This window comes from Balaenoptera ricei, chromosome 2 (assembly GCF_028023285.1).
Source record: "Balaenoptera ricei isolate mBalRic1 chromosome 2, mBalRic1.hap2, whole genome shotgun sequence".
NCBI classification, from domain to species: Eukaryota; Metazoa; Chordata; class Mammalia; order Artiodactyla; family Balaenopteridae; genus Balaenoptera; species Balaenoptera ricei.
In genome coordinates this window covers 67,359,108-67,380,598 of record NC_082640.1, presented here as the reverse complement: position 1 = coordinate 67,380,598, position 21,491 = coordinate 67,359,108, and the positions used below count along the sequence as shown (strand labels likewise).

The window sequence follows — 21,491 nt, the reverse complement described above, 5'->3', positions numbered from 1 at the left end:
ACCAGATCCCGAGATCTGACTGTGTAATTGGAGAGAGAGCTAAAGATAAATCTAGATCTGGAGTTACATTCTCACTCTACGTATTTATCCAGCGGTTCCCTTCTCACAACCACTTTTCTGAAGTTTCAACCTTCAGCTGGAAGAAGTCACAAAAGCATAACTGGTGTTCCCAGGCCTTTAGATCACCTCTGCTTGAAACTCCAGACTCACCAAGGGCCCACTTTAGTTTTCCTTGAACCCTGGCTCATTTGATGGGCAACAGGAGCAAGCAATGGGTGAACGCCTGCAAAGCTCTATCGGAGCGCCCATGGTCCATCTAGAACAGTGGCTCTCAAACTCTGCTACATACTGGCACCACCTGGGGAGTCCCTACCCCAGAATTCTGATTGACTGGCAGGGGCCAGGGCATAGGGACTTTTAGAACCTCTCCAGATGATTCCATTGTGCAACAGAGTTGAGAACCACTGGACTAGGAAGCTCACAAGCCTCCTAAATGGGATGATCTGCCGTCACCTGTGCCACATCCAGACTAAGCCAGCCCTTCACTGGGGGTCAGGAGACTGGCTTCTTCATTCATTTATTCAAGTATTACCACCTCTGACGATGCATCCAGGGCTCTGTCCCTGCCCACGTGGGTGAGCTGCCCTCATCTAACACCCCTAGTCCTTGCACTCTTGTACTTGCCCTTCATGGCATTTATCCCTCTGTGAATCACTTGTTTTTCTTCTCCACATCTGTGAATTTCTTGAGTGTAAAGACTAGGTCTTCCTTTCTTACTCCCAGTGCCTAAAATGTTTAAGTGAAGGAATGCATGTAGGAATGAATGAATGAGTGAATGAATAAATGAACAATGGGAATCCAACCTTAGTAGGGAGGCATTATAAGAGAGAGCATGGCATCTGGAGAAGATAGATTTCAACTCAGATCCCAGCTCTGCTACTTAGTAGCTGTGCTGCTTTAGGCAGTTTCCTCAATCTCTCTGAACCCCACTTTCCTTATCAGGGGATAAGGATAGTAAATGAGGATAGTAAATTTCTGATAGCGCTGTTGTAAGGAGTAAATTATGTAATCCATCTAATGTGCTTTGCCTGGAACATAGTAAAAGCCCAATAAATGTGAGCTCTTATTAGAATGGGGGCACGGGGCTGCTATTTGCACCTTCATGGGCATTTGGATGCTGCCTTCATTACCTAATTTCTCTTGATCCTGGGTTTCCTACCCCGTTAAGGAGAGTGTTCCTGGGACAGCCTGGGTGAGCAGGAAGCTCCTTCCTCCGCCCTCTGTGTGTCAGCTTCCCCAGCCTTGGGTGGGGAGCCCCGAGGGGAGCAGTTGCTCTGCCTTTTAACCTCCTTGCTGCTTTGTGTTGATTACAGGGCAGGTGGAAGCAGCTGCTGTGCCCAGACAGCATCTGCTGTGGCCTGTCAGCCCCCCCGTCAGACTCACCCTGAGGGCAAATAGGGCTCCAGCTGATGAAAAGCTTAGTTGCAGCCTCCGAAGCAGCCCCGCAGCTGCGGTCCTGGCCTTTCCTCTTTTTTCCCATGTGCTTCGGCAGTTCCAGCCCTCCGCACGACCAGGACTAGAGTCCCGGCACTGAGGTGCCCTTCTCCAAAGATCAAGTGACTGGGCACACGCTACGGCTCCACCTTGAAGCACATCAAAGGCTTGAGCAAAAGCAGGCTGCCCAGGGATGCGGAGGCAGCTGTCTACTTGATATGATTCCAGGGTCGCTGGAAAAAATCCCTGGAGCCCCACATATTTTCCTGCTAGAAAGTTGAAACTCCACCATTAGATACCCAATCTTATGATTTAAAGCAGCGGTTCTCAAAGTGTGGTTCCCCCTCTACCCCAGCAGCAGCAGCACCTGAGAGCTCATTAGAAATGCAAATTCTGGGGCTTCCCTGATGGTCCAATGGGTAAGAGTCTTCACTCCCAATGCAGGGGGCCCGGGGTTCGATCCCTGTTCAGGGAACTAGATCCCACATGCCACAACTAAAAGATCCTGCATGCCACAACTAAGACCTGGCATAGCCAAATAAATAAATATTTTTAAAAAGGCAAATTCTTAGGTTCCACCCCAGACTCCGAAATCAGGATCTGGGGGAGGGACTATCTGTGTTTAGACTCGGGACAGACTCTTAGCACTGCCTTCAAGCTCTGTGGGCAAATTACTCAATCTCTTCAGCTTTCGTTTGCACCATTATAAAATTCAGATTGTACAGCCAATTCAAAGGGCCGAAGACGAAATAAGATACATGAAGTACTTGCACATACTAAGTGCTTAATGAGTGCTCATATCCTCTCCTCACCCCACCTCACCTCATTTCTCGTAGAGGAGTCTAGGTCAAGTGCCACGGTAGGGTAGAGGATCACACAGATGGGGATTTGTGAATCGCAATGGCGTGGACCAGGAGAGAAAGCCTATAGAGGTGGATGGGATGCTGAGACAGGGAAGGAGGAACAGAAGGCAGAATAAGGAGCTCTCCTCAGACTTCACCCTTCTGGTGCCCTCTGTTTTGCAGGGGCTGGCCCTTCGGGGCAGGGTCCACCTCCAGTGGCCCAGTCTCACCACCATCCTTCCCAGATGCTGGGTGGGGAGGATTCTTTGCTCACCTTTCCCCTACTTGATTCTAACCTCTTTCAGGCACATGACTTACAGATCTAAAGGTTTCCTGCAGGGAGATGACTGGTGGAAATATAAAAATGGGGAACTTTCCTATAACTCTGGGTCATCGGGGTTAAGCAGAGAGCCAGCAGTTGATACAGAGGCCACCCTGGGGACCTGACTCTTGCACAGACACTGCCAGGGTCTCCCAAGGAGCCAAAAGGCAAGCAGCTGAGAGCATCTGAAGAGAGGCAGATGTGGCCCTGGAGAAACAGATGCATGTGTCCCAGAGCAGCCTGCTTCCCTTTCTTTTACAGTCTTCCCATTGCCTCTTGAGCCTTTGATGGGAGGACAAATTAAGATCTCAGTCTCACTAGGCAGGCTCACCTGACGTGGTTCTGGGGTAATGATACCCCAATTTCCCTAGCTTCCCATTGCCAGGAATTCCAGAGCCAATGTTTCATCATTAATTTAAGGCATCCCTATTAGAACTTGCATCTCCATTAAGCTATGTTCTGGCTTGGGTGAGTCAGCCTCTATTCAAACCCCAGCTCTACCATTTGTCAGTAATTATGTTCTGGGTTAAATATTTAACCTCGTCAAGCCTCACTTTCTGCCTTTGTGAAATGGGAACAGTGATTATATGTATATAAGTGTATGCATATACTTATAATAATTTCAAAGGTTAAAAATATGCAGTGCTGTTTGGGTTTCTCATGCATGTATTTCTTTAAAGTTTCAAAAAGAGTGTAGGGAGTAAGGACCAAAGAGAATGGTTGAGACCGGGAATGGCTAGCAGGTCTCACATGGGTGAACTTGCAGGTGCCAGCAGAACACTGTTCTATCAGGGCTGTGAAGGATTCCAAGGTGACCCCAGTCTCTGCAGACAGAGTGCGTGACTGAGTGGAAGTATCTGCTCCAATCTGGGCAGGGGACCCAGTCGCACGTGCAACCCACATTTGCCATCTCTGCTCTAGTTGCCCCCTCCCTGAAGGCAAAAAGACAGGCTGTGACTCTTGCAGATACCTGCAGTAGAATTATAGAAGCCATGACCTGAGATCTTCAAAGGCTCACACAGAAAGAGTAACTCAGCCTCTTAATTGAACACCGTCCCCCGGTATCATTTTGGAATGGTGGAGCTGTCCCCAGTCACAGCACACCTCCTCTTGATCTTTGTGATAAAAGTCCTTGATGTCAACTCGCCAGGAAAGAAAGAGGAGTGCTCTCTCTGTAGTGGCGTTAGGCAGATGTTTGGTGAAGCTGGTTTTGTCAGGGTGGGGTGGGAAGGTGGAGACTAAGAGGTGGGTGAGCATCCCAGGGGAACTCAAACTCCAGCCCCTTGGCTATTTGTCAGATCAACTGTGGCTTTTGTGTGTTTCACAGCTGGCGGTCTGTAAGGCGCACAGGTGTTTTACATTATTAATCAGCTAGATCTTTTTTTCCTTCCTAATAATCTCATCTCCCTCCAAAGCTGTGGAAGCACTTTGAAAAGCTGGACTGCGGTGTATCCGTGCACAGTGTTTAAGGCAAGGCAGCAGGGTGGGCCCATGGTCCCTTGGGACAGCAGGCACTGTGCCTGGGGCCCATGGGAATTTGAGGGGCCATAAAAAGGTTTTGATTTTAAAATCAGAAGAAAAAATAAATATAATAATAATGAATATAGAATAATGAATCCCACCAGGATTATATTTGTCTTTATACCAATGCAATCACAAAGTATCATTTTTAATATTTTTTATGGGAGAAGAAGTCCACAAAAACATAAGTGCCTAGGGTCCAGGGGGATCATAAAATGCAGCCCGGAGTGTGGGGTATGGAAGAGGTTTGAATGGGGTTTGGAGACAAAGCTGTGGTCCCACCTCAGACCTGCTGACTCCATGACCTTGAGCAAATCATTCACCTGGGGTTGCAGTTTTCTCCTGGTTCAGTGCCTATAAGTGCAGGAGAGGACTGAGGGCCCCTCTTCTCCCCTTCCTTTCAGTCCCAGCTCTAGGAGATAACTGTGAACTGTGTGAACACGTGTAAACAGGCACTGGGTATATAAAAGATCAGAATTCTCATTACCTAGAAGGAAGGTGGGCATCCCCTGCACGCTCCGGGGATGAACAGCTCCAGAGGACAGGTGAGTGTTTTCATGACACCCTGACGTCCTACCATCCACCAGGCGTCACCATCTGTCCCGTTCCTGAGAAAAAGCAAGTTAGGGAGACGCTGGCGGAGTAAGCTGGGTCTTGCAGTGGTCGTGGGGACTCAGGGAGACAGAAGCCTTCAGGGAACCACACAACTCTGGGCAGAGTGCTGAGCTGGCTTCTGGAATAACCCGGGGAGCAGCGGGGGATGGAGAGGGAGGCAGGAGGGCCTCCAGGTGTGAGGGGCTCGGCCAACCTGCAGACCAGGGGTCGTCCTGCTCGTGCTCTGCGGGGTACCTAAGCTGAGATGAAGATCCGAAGCATCTGGAAATCGAAGGGATTTTTCAAAGATAGACTTTGGGAGAGTTAGGCGAGAGGAAAATGGGAAAGTTTGATTAGGGCCTGCTGTTCTGAGGTGTGACACAACCCGTTCCTTCTCCCCAGGGAATCACCATAAAATCCGCATGGCTCACCCCAGTGCTGGGGGTTGAGTTGTGTGTTTTGACGGTATCACTAACTGCCAGACAGACCCGGCCTGGGTTCCCATAATCCGTCTGCCTCATTGCTTTTGCTCTTTTCTCCTTCCTTCCTCTCTCCCCCATATCTTTCTTCGCTTTTTCTCCCCTCCCCCCTCCCTTCCCTCTCTCCCTCCCTCCCCTCCCTCTCTCCCTCCCTCCCCTCTGGCCTGATACTCCTCCCCCTTCTCCCCTTTCCCTCTGCTTTCTCCTCACACTCCAGAAAGTGGAGAGAAGCATGCCCACTGGAGAGCTCCCAGCTGTGGGAACCCCAAGCAGGAGGGTCAGGAAGCCTCCCTGAGAACAGTGGAACCCATCTTCTTTCTGAGGAGTGGACCTCTAAATGGCTTAGTCTGACTGCAAAGTTAACCTGACTCCTGCCGGTGGCATTACTAATTTAAATACCGTTTCTTTCCTTCTCCTTACAGGTAAGTGTTTTTTCCTTATCTGTGAGAACAGGCCTCTCCCCAGTGAACGGTGGAGAGGACAGACAGCTGGACGCTAGCCCGCCAGCCCGCAGGACAGGGTTGGCAGGCTGGGGGGCCTAGCAATGCCAGAGCTTTCATCCGCAGGGGCAAACCAAGCCTGGCCTCGAGAAGGAAACCCCTTATTCCTCCTCTGCCCATGCCCCGGGGAGAGAAGAAGAAGGGGATGGCTTAGAAACAGAGGAAGTCCAGGCCTCCCCCAGGGCTGTGTGGGGAGGGGATGGTGGGCTGGGCAAAGGAGGAGGCTGGCAGAGCCCTCTCCACCTCTGAGACCTCCTCACCCAGGGCTGCTCATATACATAGTTTCAAAGCTGCTGTAATTAAGAATCAAAGAGATGGATGTTCAAATCATCAAAGGCCATTTTGAAAGCCTATCTGATGGGCAAAATAGTAAAAGTTTTTTGAAGAGTTTGCCTACTACACAGATGCTCTCAGATCCTCCTGGAAGGAAACGTGCAAGCTTTCTGGAGACACAATTTGGAAATGTGTCACCCAAAATATACCCTTTGATCCAGGCATTTCACTTCTAAATGTATCCTAAGAAACCCATAAATGTCATCAAGAATTACTCACAAAAATGGCCATTGCAGTTTTTATTATAGTAGTGAAAAATTTGAGACTTAGAAGAGTGATTAGCTAATTTGTGGTACATTTATTCAATGAAATTCTGAATATCTATTAAAAATGAATATAGATATGGATTTAATGACATGGAAGATATTCATGATATACTATTTAAATGAAAAAGTTGTTTTCTAAGCTGTATGTATATTATGATCTTATCTTTTAACGAAAAAATATAGCATTTACAAGTGTATTAATTATTTATTGATGCATAACAAATTACTCCCAAAACTTTGTGCCTTAAAATAATAAGCACGTGTTGCCTCACAGTTTCTGTGAGTCAGGAATTCAGAAGTGGCTTCTGGTTCATAGTCCCTCATGAGGTTATAGTCAAAATGTCAGCTGGGGCTACGGTCACCTGAAGTCTTTATGCAGATAGAGGATGCTTCCAGGATGGCTCATTCACATGGCTGTTGCCAGGAGGCCTCAGTTTCTCGCCCCATGGATCTCTCCATAGGACAGCTTGAGTATCCTCATGGAATAGGAGCTGGCTTCCCCCAGAGCAGGGGATCCTAGAGAATAGGACAAAGTTCACAATGTCTTTCATACGTACCTCAGTAGTCCCACCTTGTCACTTCTGCAATATTCTATTGATTATGGAAATTAGCCCTATGCAATGTGGGAAGGGACTACACAACAGCATGAATACTAGGAGGCAGGGATCATTGGGTCATCTTGGAGGGCCATCTACTGCAATGTTTGTACTCATTCAATAAATAGTTTTTCCAGGACATGGAAGCAACCTAAGTGTCCATCAACAGATGAATGGATAAAGAAGATGTGGCACATATATACAATGGAATATTACTCAGCCATAAAAGAAAAGAAACTGAGTTATTTGGAGTGAGGTGGATGGACCTAGAGTCTGTCATACAGAGTGAAGTAAGTCAGAAAGAGAAAAACAAATACTGTATGCTAACACATATATATGGAATCTAAAAAAAAAAAGAAAGGTCATGAAGAACCTTGGGGCAAGACGGGAATAAAGATTCAGACCTACTAGAGAAGGGACTTGAGGATAAGGGGAGGGGGAAGAGCTGGGACAAAGTGAGAGAGTGGCATGGACATATATACACTACCAAATGTAAAATAGATAGCTAGTGGGAAGCAACCACATAGCACAGGGAGATCAGCTCGGTGCTTTGTGACCACCTAGAGGGGTGGGATAGGGAGGATGGGAGGGAGACGCAAGAGGGAAGAGATATGGAGATATATGTATATGTATAACTGATTCACTTTGTTGTGAAGCAGAAACTAACACACCATTGTAAAGCAATTATACTCCAATAAAGATGTTAAAAAAATAAAATAAAATAACATCTACCTAAATAAATAAATAAATAGTTTTTGAGTACCTGCTGAGCATCAGACCCTACTGCCTCTGCACTGAGGGTGCACACACAAAAAGAGAGACAAGGTGTCTGTTTCCCTGGAGATCACATTCTAGGGGAGGGGGAGGGAAGAGATCATAAAGAAGTAAGCAAGGTCATTATAAACAGTGATGAGTGAGCAAAGAGGAGTGTGGAGGAGGGGATGTCAGAGAAGCAGGCAGGGGCAGATAAAGAAGAACCTTGTAGGTCATGTACAAATTTAGCTTTCATTCTAAGTTTGATGTAAAGGATGGTTTTAACCAGAGCAATGACATGATCTGATTTATATTTAAGAATATCCCTCTGGCTTAGTGCAGAGAATGAATTGAGGGGCAAAAGTGGAAGCAGAGAGACCAGTTAAGAGTCTGTAAGAGTACTCTGGTGATGGTTGCTTGGATGATGACACAAGTAATCTCCATGGTACAGTGGGCTTGTGGAGGGTTGGAGAGTAAGACAGGGAGGTACAGAGGTAAAGATAGTGAGATGGAACTGCTTTGGAGAAGTATCATGGGGGAGAGAAATGGAGATGGAGTAGACGCAGGAGGGCTGTAGAGGTTGTGTGGGTTGAATTGTGTCCCCTCTGGAAGTTATGTTGAAGTCCTAACCCCTAGTACCTGTGACTGTTATTTTGAAATTTACATCCTAAGGTGTAAATTAAGATGAGGTCATGCTGGAGTAGGGTGGGCCCTTAATAGAAAACGATTGGTGTCCTTATAAGAGAGGAGAAGAGACTCAGAAACACCCAGGGAGAATGCCACATGAGGACAGAGGTAGAAACTGGAGAGGCAGCTGCAAGCCAAGGAACGTAAAAGATTGCTAGCCACTACCAGGAGCTAGGAAGAGGCAAGGAAGGATTCTCACCTACAGATTTCAGAGGGAACGTGGCCCTGCCAACACCTTGATTTTGGACTTCTAGGCTCCAAAATTATGAGACAATACATTTCTGTTGTTTTAAGCCACCCAGTCTCTGGTACTTTGTTACAGCAGCCATAGGAAACGAATGCAGTGGTCTGGGAGGAGATATTTATCTATTTATTTATTATTGAAGTAGAGTTGATTTACAATGTTGTGTTAGTTTCTGGTGTACAGCAAAGTGATTCAGTCTATATATATACATATATATATATTCTTTTTCAGATTCTTTCTGTTATGGTTTATTACAAGATATTGAATATAGTTCCCTGTGCTATACAGTAGGACCTTGTTTTTTATCTGTTTTATATATAGTAGTTTGTATCTGCTAATCTCAAACTCCTAATTTATCCTTTCCCCTTTCCCCTTTGGTAACCATAAGTTTGTTTTCTATGTCTGTGAGTATGTTTCTGTTTTGCAAATGAGTTCATTTGTATTATTTTTTAGATTTCACATAGAAGTGATATCATATGATATTTGTCTTTGTCTGACTTCACTTAGTATGATAATCTCTAGGTCCATCCATGTTGCTGCCAATGGCATTATTTTGTTCTTTTTTAAGGCTGAGTAGTACTCCGTTGTATAATATGTATGTACCACATCTTCTTTATCCATTCATCTGTAAATGGACACTTAGGTTGCTTCCATATCCTGGCTATTGTGAATAGTGCTGCTGTGAACATTGGGGTGCATGTATCTTTTTGAATTAGAGTTTTCTCCAGATATATGCCCAAGAGTGGGATTGCTGGATCATATAGTAGTTCTATTTTTAGTTTTTTAAGGAACCTCCATATTGTTTTCCATAGTGGCCGTGCCAATTTACATTCCATGAGGGGATTTTTAAACAGGGGAGAGGTTGTATGCTACTGGGAATGATGAAGAGAATGAGACCCTGAGGATGCAGGAGTGCTGGGTAATGGCCAGAGTGGAGTCACCAGGAGGAGAGAGAGGATGGCATCCAGTGCCTCAGTGGCTGGAGGGATTGGTTTTTGACAAGAGCAAGTCCACTTCCTCTGAAATAGGAGGGAAGGTGAGGGTGTGTGTACAGATGGAGAGGAAGTTCACAGGCCTGGTGGTGAGAGGATAAGAGAGTTTATGTCTGAGGGAGGGCTTCTATTTGCTCAAAGAAACATGAGGTGAGAAATGCGGGAAAGTGAATTTGCTAAAGAAATAAGGTAGGATTTCATTTGGATAGAAAAATGTTTGGAAGAATATCTCATTAAAATGAGATTTGGGGTGATTTTTCCTCTTTCTTTATTTCTAATATATAATTCCTAATTTTCTTCCAGTGAGCCTAGATTAAATATCCAGTAAAAATAATTTTTCAGTTTGCAAAAATTAATGTCCTGGTGCTGAGTTTAAAGCATCAGTCGGCTGTTAATGGGTATATATGCACTTTGGAGATGGGAGATGGGGTGAAAGGGACAAGCTGTCTCCTCACTGGCTGTGTGACTTGACACCAGTGGAAGGCCTCTCAGCTGACCCCTTACACCTGCTAATGCTCCACATGCCAAGTGTTTCCTAAATGCTCATGATCGGCCAGTTGGTTTGACTTCTGCCAGCCTTTCCTGCAGCCACGTTGAGATGTTCTGTTCCATGGCTCTCAGCCCGGCAATATCTGGACATTCCATTCTATTCTGTTCCTTGCACACAGGGCTGGCCAGCTGAGCAGCTGGAATGTTGTGCTGTCCCTCGCGGGGTGGGAGGCCTCAGCGTCTGGTCACGGCTGATGAGCTTTCATCGTATTTACCATGAGACTCGGGGCTCCCTGGGGAGGAAGAAGTTGCCTTGAGATCCTCCCTTGTAAGCTCTTCGATGAGTAGCTGCTTTTCTCTAAGCTCCTCGGATGAGAACTGTCAGGGGAGATTTCCTAGCTGAAATCTTTCACTCGCTCTGAAGCACAGCCCAGACACTCCCACACCCGCCTAGCAACTCTGACATCCTTTCCTTCCCAGCCAAGCATTTCACTTACTAGCCATGGGCCCTCAGGGAAATCTCCTCACCCCTTGAGCCTTGGTACCTTCATCTATGAAACTGGGGTAGCAACATCTGAGTTGCAGGTTGCTGTTCAGCTGGTACACACCAGTGGAGGTGTTCTGCTTATTAGAACATTCAGATGCATCTGTAGCAGTTGGTGAAAAATCACTGCCCTAAGCCCCTGGATTTCCCTCACTCCCAAACACTCCAGCCACCCGCTTCTGGGACCCTCAGACGTCCATAGCATCAGTAGCCTGAAGGCCATGTCCGACACAACAGGAGCTTCGGACCCGGTTCCTGAGCTGTGGGCAGGGTCAGTTCTGAGAGTTTGGTGTCTGCGCCTTCCTGACTGTTAAATATTTTACTTATACTCTTGGCTGTGGTGATGCAAGGTAATGCACGTGTAGCACCCAGCACATTGTTTCCTGGGGCACCAGAGAAATGGTTATTTTTATAATCCTCATACTTCGCAACAGTGGGCCTCCCAAGTTTGTGTTCCTCAGTCAAATCCCAGCCAAAATTTATCCTCTTTCATGCTTTCACACCACCTTTTTGTCTTCTGTTTCTTTCCCCCATTGCCTTAAAAAAGAAAAAAACACATGTATCTGAAAGAGAGAAACTTCCACTCTGTCCTTTTCCACAAATGTCAGCAAACTAGAAATTAAAGATCCAGGGGGAAGGTGACTTAAGTTGTGGGGTTCCTTGGGTCTTCCAGTCATTGGAATTTCCTCTACCCGTCCAACTGCAGTAAGGCATCGACTGACTCTAATCCCAAATAACCATGCTTTGGGTTCCAGGAAACTCATGCCATTTGTCTACCTTAGCCATGGCTCTGTCACTAACTCATTGCATAACCTTGGACTGGTCACCTAACCCCACTAATCCTTACCTTCCCCAATTGTTAAATGAGGAAGTTCATTTTGTGTTTCTTAGCATTGACGATGGAAACTCCAGACATTTAGATAGCAGGCCACAAAGGGGCATCAGTGACCTGCTACCTGGTGACAGCATACCTAGATTACAGATATATTACCCAGGAAGGATGAAATAGCCTGACGAACCCAATCTACAAATACAAGTGAGGAACCCCAATTAAAAGAAAACAGAATTATCAGGAGGGTTTGCTTAGCATTTAATTTGTCCCTATCCTAATGATTTCAGAAAACCAGGTGAAAAAAAGGCAAGACTTGGCCAACAAGCTCAAGGGCCATATGCTTAGATAGCTGTGGCCCACTCATCCATCCATCCATCCATTTATTGTATACCTCATCTTCTTCCAAAAATTATTTGAGGCAGATGTAACAAAACTAAAAGCTATGACTTTGTTACCGTAAGACATACAATACCTTTTACTGTGTTGGAGAGAGGGGAGGGCAGAGGAGGGTAAAAAGAAGAGGAAAGAGAAGATAAAATGACTGACAAGTAGCTAAGAGGAAAAAAAAAATACCATCCCCATCCAGCAAAGGTCCATTTACTAAGCAAACAACGCTTTCTATTTCTCTTTGGCTCTGTTCTAAAAAGGCCTCTGCTGAGCAGTATCGATTGGGCAACTAGGTCCCAGTCCCCCTGCCAGGCAGAATCCATCAAGGCTGCACCAGTACTCACTACTCAGGGAGCAGAGTACTGCCCTGATAGAACAGGAGCCCAGCAGGATCTTTGCTGGAGCCAGTTTGAGCCTAAGTGTGTCCCTAAGGAGAGGGGAAACCAAAGTAAGATCAAAGGAACTAGGGTGGAGTTGACATTCGCTTCCTTTGGATGCTGTGGCCCAGGATCAGGCCCCCCTCCCTTGTGAGCTGGCCCCGGGGCCTTGCGCCAGGCTCACTGGAAGGACTGTCAGTCAGCCAGCCAATCACCCAACCAATAGCTCTGTCTGTGTTGAGCACTTCTCAAGGTGTTCTGGGGAACACAATCCAACTGAGGTGCTTGATCACTGCCTTGAGGCCTTTGTTAGAGAGAAAATGTTGTCACGTGTTCTAAAAAGTGAGCCACTCTTGAAAGCTGCCCAGTGACTTTAAATATTAAAGGAAGGAAAGAGGAACAGGGTATGAGTGTCTACACTGACAGACCTTGTTAGCAGAGCTGACTCAGTGGTAGGAAGTAAAATTCAAGGGTTCTGAAACAAAAATTTTGGAAAGCAAACTCTTCTTCTTCATGAAAAACAGAAGAAAACCAACAGTGCAAGGCCATGCCCGAGAGTGGCCCCTGAGGAAGGCAGAATTGGTGTGCTTAAGATTTCTGAGAAAGGAAAGCCTTCTATCAACAGGGGTCAACAGGGGCCACTCAAAGGGGAGGTGGGATGGAGAAGACGACGGAGGCTCTGGCATATGTGAGGGCAGAGCCGGAAGTATAAAGCATGCTTGGGGCACAGAGTTGTGGCCCACTCTGACTGGAGCCAAGCCTGCTCCACGTTTTGGGCCTGGGAAAAGTTAAGAGTGGGGGCTGTAGGCATGGAACGCTATTAGCTCACGTTTGTATGGTGCTGAATATGTGTATATAGTGTATTAACTGGTGAATTCTCACAATAGTCCTATAAGGGAGGTACCATTCTTCTTCCCTTTTTACAGATAGGGAAGCCAAGGTACAGAGAGGTTAACTAGCCCAAGGTCACCCGGCAAATAAATGGTAGAACTGACATGTGAACCCAGCATCCTGGGTCCCAGACCCTGAGATCTCATACACTATGTGATCCTGGCTCCATCAGTATGATCAAGAAAGGGAGCCAGTGTATGAGAAGGTTGATGCTTCCAGGTTGGGACCTGTTGCTTTGAGGTGGAAGCATCCACCTGGCAATTGATGATGCCTCTTGGGGCTTCTGAGAGTGAGGGCTACTGCAGAGAGGGGGGCACCTGAGAAGGCGTTCTGGGCTATCTGCCCACCCTCTCCCTATTCTGGGGGAGGGAAGAGTAGACAGTGGAAAGTGACTGTTTTGTTTGATTGGTTGGTTTCTAAGCAGGTCTCCAGGACAAGGTTAAATATATGTATATATGAAAACAAGATGGGAGATAGAGATAGAAGACAGATATGGATGGAGGATGGAGATATATACCTACAGTCAGCAGCATATAATCCCTCCTCTCTTGGCTAATACAAAGGCAGAAGTCTTTATGCTGAGCCGATCAATGACCAGTTAGGCCATTCTTTTCATCCACGAAAAAAATCAATTAGTCAGTCTGAACCAACAAAGAGGAGCAACAGGACAGCCCAAGTGATGAAATCCAGTTCTGGGAAAGCTTATACTGTGTAGTTATTCGTTTAACCTTCAAAACAACCCCGTGATGTAGCTACTACTGTCATATCCATTTCGATAGGCTGACACATTTCCCATGGTCAAAAGCCTTTTAGGTAAGAGAAGAGTCAGGACACCGGGCTTATACATCCCACTTTGCTGCTGATGAGTGTGTGATGTCGAGTCTCAGTCTTTTCCCCTGTAAAATGGGAGTGGGGGTTGAAGTGCGGCATTGCTAAAGCTCCTTGTGCTAAGGCTCTGTGATTCCGGTACTGCCCTCAGGGCCTTGTCTTTCCACTGGCTTCCTGGGCCCAGGCTGGCTGCACAGCTCCTGCCCTCAGCTGCCCTTCTCTCAGCAGGCACAGGGTTGTGGCTTCTACCCAAGCTGTGCCCTCTCACCCCATGCCAGGGCCTTCGGTGTGCATCTGTCATTGCTTTCTGCTTCTTGGCGTGAAGTTGGGAGGGGCTGGCACCCTGTGGTGCCTGGCCAAAAGGCAGGCCTCTTCCCGAGCTGGCTGAGGAGCGGGAAGGAGCATGGCAGATGGCGAGCAGAGCTGCCCCTGCCCCCGGGCCCTGGGTGGCTGTCATCTGCCACCCTCACTCTGGCTGCGGTCTGGGCTGACAACACCCACCCTGCAGCCCGGCGAGTGGGCCAAGAGCACTGAGACTTGGTTTTCTACTTCGCATCGCTTTTGATTTTTGAGTTGGCATTTTTCATCTTGTTGAATGAGGAAATTCAGATTCTCTTCTGCTTCCGACGCTCCCTGGCACTGAATCAGGATCCAAAGAGGCTCACTGTCTCTCTGCTCTGCTCCCAGGTGTTGGAAGGCCTGTGTGGCAGGGCGGAGTCCACTCCAGGGAGGAGGGGAGACTTGCCACCCGACACGGGTATTGACAGGGCCAGAGGCCTGCCCTTTGGACCTGGGTCAGCCTTTTCCTGCCCCTCTCGGAGATCAGAATGTGAAATGGGGGTGAGACGAAGTAGGTGACCTCAGGAGCTCTTTCCAGGTCTCAAACCTGTTCCTCTACATCCGAGTTGGCATATCACAGCCCATGGGCCAAACCCAACCAGCTGTCTGTTTTTTGCAAATAAAGTTTTATTGGAACACAACCATGCCCATTTGTGGTAGCTGCTTTCATGCTACAGAGTTGAACAGTTACAACAGAGACCATATGTGTCCTACCAGGACTAAAATATTCACTATCTGGCCCTTTAGAGAAAAAAGTCTGCCGAGCCTTGCTCTACATAGCAATTGTCGCAGTCATAGGGGTTAGTCGTTGGAAATGCCTGCTGCTCTCCCTTTAGACAAGGCTGTATAATAATACAGGTGTAATAATAGAGGTCTCTTGTGGCCAGAGGCGTTTCAGACCTCAGAACTGTTCAGAGTTTGGTATATGAATACATACTCTGTAGTGTATTATATATCACCCTGTGGGGTCTGAGGCAGCATGCCATAATCAAACCCATTAATGTTTTTTCTGTAGTGAAATATATGACTATTCCCACTACGTGGGATAAATAAGATCATCCACAGGTTCCCATCAATTCAGGCTAGGTTCTACCACTCAGTACATCAAGTCAGGTCAGATGTAGCTGCCAAATGACTTACAAAAATCACTTTGGGTTCTCAGAGCCTTAGGGATATCAGAATTGCTGCTAAGGGATTGTGCTGTAATTCTGACACTTTACTGGGCACATGTTGGGGGACAGGGAGTGGCCAGGACCACCGTCCTAGGAGGGCATATGATTATCCTATTTGGTAGATTAGGAGACTGAGACACAGAGAAGGCATGTGGTCAAGGTTACCCAGTTAGTGAGGGACAGAGCCCAGCCCCCCCAGCCCAGATTTGTCTCTGAATTCTAATCCTAGCCTCTTTTAAGACCCAGATTTAATCCTCCCACCCCCTGCCACCTTTCATGAGGCCTTCCCTGACAAGGCGGGTTTATATTTACCTCTGACTTTACAAATCTTTTCTTTTCTTTTTTTTTTTTTTTGTTTGCCTCAAAATCCAGCACGTTATTCTCTGCTGCGTGGTGTGGTTGTGCCTGGTGATGAGATGAGACTCGCCTCATCTCTCGGAGGGCAGAGTCTGTGAATTCTATCTTTTCTTGTCTTCTCCACGGTGATCAGCCCTGGGCTGAGCGCTCAGTACATCTGTGATGATCCACTGTTATTGAAGAAAGTAGCCGACCTGGGCTGTAACTCCACTTCCTGCCCCCAGAGCAGCGTGGAATAGGGGAAGGGGGGATTTGCTGCTGTGTGTCACGGAGCAGGGCAAACACGAGAGCATACCCTATTGCCTCTTGTGGAACCTTAACACTCCTTAATTGAAGTGGCTAGACTTGGAGATACATAAATGTCGAATTGAAGCATGTGTGTGTCGTGCTTTGTTAACCTGGAAACTGTCACAGGAAAGCTTCAGGCAGAAAATCCAGCTACTGCACACAGACACCTTGATGGTCAAGAACAGCAGGGAGTCAAAGGTGACCGGCCACCGTGGTCGGAGTCAGCAAGGAGGACAAAGACAGAGTCTGCATTTAGGAAAAGCATTTGGGTGAATCTCCTGGCAGACTGCTCCTGTGGGTCTTGGATAATGCTGATGAATATGTGCGTTTTGAAACGATCAGGAGTTAGTCTGATAATCTATCACATATAAAGATGCCTTTGGGGGCAACTAACCCTTTCTCTACTCCTGTGAAGTCCATCCCTTTATGAGGAGGGGGACCTGGTCCATATCCCCACAGTCTTTATCATTGCCAGCCATCATCGTTGCCAGGGTGAGTTACTGAAATGCCTGCTGACGTGTGGAGCTTGGATAAAACTCTGTCTGGGATAAGACCCAAATCCTCATCACCGCCTTCAATGGTCTTGTGGTCCATCCCATTTCAACCTAAGCACTAAGAGACATGGTGGACAAAGCATGGCTTCTGGTGTCTAGTAAACCTGTGCGTGGATCCTGACTATGCCCTTGGTAGCTGTCTGGCTTTAAACAAATCACTTACCTTTTCTGAGTTTTAGATTCTCATCTGTAAAAGGGATTATTAGTAGTATCTCTTTCTCAGGGTTGTTGTGAGATATAATGAGATATTCACTGTGAAAATATTTTGTATAATCAAATCTCAAGTCCCTTCCCTTCCTGTCCACTCATTACCCTCCTAAGGCAAATAGTAACCTAGATCAGGGAGGGCCTACATTTGGCACATGTGATGCCCCTGCCCTTCCAGTGCATGTGGCAGGCATCAATAATCAATCACTGCACTGGGCTCTGTAGGCCTTGAATCCTCAACCCACCATTCCAGTCTGCATAACGAGTTAGGACCTAGACCACTTCCTGTACAACTAATATGGTTCATTCCTTGATGGTGGGGCAGTCCCAGTTTTGTGAGTATTGGGAGACCCACTAGGGCTCTATTTACATGAGGAACCAAGGAGTCTCCTGGAAAAGAGTTTATCCTAAGAGAAGAGAGAAGGGAGACACAGAAGTTAGATTTAAGAGTAATGGCCCAGGGTGTGGGGAGTGGGGATGTGGATTCTGCCACTCAGAATGACTTATACCCAGGTCCACTGGTCTAATGTCTGAGCCCTTTTCTGTAGGAAGAGCTACCAAAAAATTATAAAAGAACAGCCTTATAATGACAGTCATAGGTGCTAATGGTCTCAGATAGCTGCTGCTTTGGGGCCAGCAACTGCTGCCGCAGTGGGAAGAGAAGGAGTGTCTCCAGCCTGGTCACCTATGCTGGGTGTTGGATATAGGCAAGTGTGGAGCATGGGCAGGTTTGGGACATGAGTGGCTTCAATACAAGTACCAGAGAGCGCCAGCAACAGCAGCAGGGCCCTTGGTGGTGCCCCCGGTGCGCCAGGTTTTGGCAGGCACCCTCTGTGGCTGCTGCACAAGGTGACTGAAGGTTTCGGCTCAGCAAGGCAGGGCCGATGATCAGGCTGGTGTCAGGTGCCCTGAGACCCCCATAAACATAGTGTGTCACCCATTGATAACCCTCAGAACTACATGGGAAGAAATTTGAGGTGCCTGAGAATACGCAGGCAGCCAGACAAACATTTTAAAAATAGTATTCCTAGAGCTTGCCTCCAATCCGGCCCCTGGTGATTTAGCAAACTACAGAGCTGGTGTGTGATCTTGAGCCATCATGCATCTTATATTATTTTCTAGCAGTATTCTTTTTATGAGCCTCTGATATAGACACTAGAAACAGTAGCTGGATTTTATGCCTCGTGGTGTCTCAGGTAGTCTCAAGAACAAGCTGGAGTGATAGGAGGCCCTTTAAAAAGGCTGCTCAAGGGAATGAATAAAGGAATCATGGAATGAATTGATGGATGGATAGATAGATGGATGGATGGATGGGGCGCCTGGAAGCCAGTATTGGTGGTCCCCTATTACTGATCTTTATTTGCAATTTTTTCCTCCCCACCTCTCTCTCCTTTCCTTCTGCCAATATGTTTCTTACTTTCTTAGTTTTCATCTCCTCCATCTTTGTTTCCATTGTGAGCTTCCTTTCTTATAGTTTCACCCTCCTGAGAGCAGAATGAAAGGCCGGGTCAATTTCCCATCAATTAATTAATTAATTAATTGAGTCAATAGCTGTATACTGAGCTCCAGCTGTTCCTTCGTCCATTCATGCAGGCACTTGACAAGATGTTTATTGAGCACCAGTGGTGTGTGTGAAGTGGAGCCAGGAGCTAACTGGTGGGGGAGCAGGAAGATCTAAATAAGATCCCTGCTCTCTGGGGATCAACAAACTAAAGACAAAACCAACAGAAACCGGAAGCCACTGAGCTCTGCTGTCCCATCACTCCCACCCTAACTAGTTCCCCACACTCAGGTTGTGAGGGGCAGTCCACTGGTCATGCTGCTTTGCTTCTTGCCCACTTGCTAGTTGGTCTAACAGCGCTGCCTGCAGTGGCCACGGGATGAATGAGGCATTTACAGAGGCAGCCAGGCCCTCTCTGCTCATTACCCCCTTCACCCTGCTCCTCTCATTTTCCCAGCGGTCTTGTCTTCAGTCCCTCCTGCTCCTTCCTTGATTTGAATCCTCAGATCTCAGAATTAAAAGAGATCTCGGATGCATGTGTTTTCCCCTTGCGCCTCCCGAGGCCGTTCCCTCTGAGTGATGGGCCTCCTGTCCCAGCTCCACTGTGGCAGATTCATATGTTGAGCGCAAGCTGACCCACTTTGTCTGGACTGCAGAAGTTAGAGCTCAGGATAATCCTGATTCACCTTTTGAGCTGCAGCCCGTCAGATATTGGAATTATAGCTATTCCGTGCCTTTTCCGGGTTTTCTTCCTGAGAGTAAATATTTCCAGTTTTCTCAACTTTTCCAAATTCAAATATGAGCTCTCACAATCCTGAAGAGCTTTCTCTGGGCAGACTCTAGCTTTCCTATAGACCCCTCAAAATGTGCCCTTTCCCCTCAAATTGACTGCTATAAAGAGGTCTGCCCAGCAACTGAGGTCAGCTGGGCTACTGCCTTGTCTTAAGTGACCACTATATTTCTACTGTCAACTACTATTTGCATCCTACTGGCTCTTATTGAACTTACAGCCAATTAAAACTACCAAGTCTTCTTCTTTTTTTTGTTTTTTAAATTTTATTTATTTATTTATTTATGGCTGCATTGTGTCTTCGTTGCTGCACGCAGGCTTTCTCTAGTTGTGGTGAGCGGGGGCTATTCTTCGTTGCAGTGCATGGGCTTCTCATTGCAGTGGCTTCTCTTGTAGTGGAGCACGGGCTCTAGGTGGGCGGGCTCAGTAGTTGTGGCTCACGGGCTCTAGAGCTCAGGCCCAGTAGTTGCAGCACATGGGCTTAGTTGCTCCATGGCATGTGGGATCTTCCCGGACCAGGGCTCGAACCCATGTCCCCTGCATTGGCAGGCATATTCTTAACCACTGCGCCACCAGGGAAGCCCTACCAAGTCTTCCTGACTTGATAAAATGAGAGAGTTATACGTTAAAGTTAATATAAACCATAAGAATTATCTAGTAGTCCAAGCCACTAATTTTATAGGAAAGGAAACTGAGGTCCAGAGAGGTTAAGTGACTCACAGCTTATGTAGAGTGAGGACAGAATAGGGACTGCTACTGGTCAGGTACTCTTTCTCTTACGTGAGGCCGCCTTCTGATTGCTTGACATTTCAAAAAGGAAGTGGAAAGCATCTTCTGCTTTTAAGTCAGTTTTTCTCATTCAATATTTTGTGCCCTTCGGTTTTTGAACTCAGTGCATGACCTTGCGTTTAGTTCTTTTGGATTTCATCCTACTCATTTCATTCGATCTGTAAAGATAATTTCCGGCCTTGATTTGGTGTTGCATTGCTGTGGCAGGTCTTCCCAGCCTGGTGCTGGAACTTCCCATAGCTCTGGATGCCCTTTGTTCTGTACCTTCTGCCAGCCTGTTCTATTGGAAGCTTGGCAGAAAGACGCATTGCCTGAAGCCAGACTCACCATGAGCTTCCTTCTCCCCTCACCCATCTGCTTGGCTGTTGCCTTCCACAGTGAGTCTCTCTCCTCCTACTTGCCTGTCATTCTGCTATTAGGAGCCCCACAAACCCATTTCAGATTCTACTTCCAGTATGGAATTTGGGGGGAAAGCCACAAGCAGCATTTGTTGTATTTTGGGAACTAGCCTTTCCTGAGAGTCTATATGCTGTAGTGAGAAAAATCCCTGGGCCAGGCACTGGTTCCAACACGTTATGGGCTCAAATTATTTCTCTCTCCTCAGTTGGCACATCTATATAACGAGAGACAAAGGAAACTCACAGCTAGTGAGCATCTGCTCTGTGCCATCAGCTACGCTAGGGACTTTGTTTACAATTTGCATTTCATTTAATTGTTACCACAAGCCCGCTCACAGCAGGCAATATCCCCACTTCGAAGAAGAGAAAGCTGAGGTCAGAGAAGTTAATCTGACAAGGCACATCCAGTTAGTAAGTGGCAGAACTTCTTCACCCCTGTTCTCTCTCTTGCTCAGTAATTGTAAAAATCAAATAATTTAGTAATGAATGTAAAGCTGCTTTGAAAAGTATAAAGCAGCTCCCAGGAGCTGTTAAATGTAAATGTTAGGGGTATTGTTAAAATGCTACTTTTCCTCACTTGCTCTCTCTCCTTCCCCTTTTCTGTCACTTCCCTAAAGTATAAGCAGCTGCCTTTGGTCCAGACCTATCAAAGAAATGTCATAAAACCATTTTTCAGAATGTCAAAGGCTTGTGTACTTTAGCCCACAGTAATTAAACCTTTTTATTTTCTCCAAGTCACAATGTAGAACCCTGGGAGCTTCTAGAATGTGCCCTTTCTCCTCCATCCTGAACTGATGGAAATCAAGGCTGAAGGCTGAGCTTTCAGGGGAGTCCACGAGAGCCCTTCAGTGCCACAGAGGCCTGGCCTGACTTTGGCGGGTCTCCAGCCTTGACTACAGAATGCTAAATAATAACAAGGTTGAATTATTTATCCAGGGGCCAAAGACTCATGATGGTGTGGTCCACTGCCAGCAGAGTGCCAGGGGCCCAAGGTCACAGGTGAGTGGATGCCAGAGGCAGGACTGCAATCCTGGTCTCTAGACCACCACCCCCAGCCCCACCCTCACCCCCACGTCCACCCGTACACACCTCCTCATCAACCCACCTTGTGCACAGCAGGTAGAG

At 46.9% G+C, this 21,491-nt stretch overlaps 1 protein-coding gene across 2 annotated transcripts in view; it reads left to right on the top strand.

The window, feature by feature from the left end:
• GLCE (glucuronic acid epimerase) overlaps positions 1-21,491 on the top strand; it is a 201,020-nt gene that overhangs the window by 16,157 nt on the left and 163,372 nt on the right. Inside the window, exon 1 of one of the 2 annotated variants that reach the window (XM_059912900.1) lies at positions 5,481-5,674. The exons of the other annotated variant lie outside the window; for it this stretch is intronic. The gene's annotated coding sequence lies outside the window, so the exon portion shown is untranslated. Of the gene's footprint in view, positions 1-5,480; positions 5,675-21,491 lie in introns of those variants that run through there. 2 annotated transcript variants of the gene reach the window in all.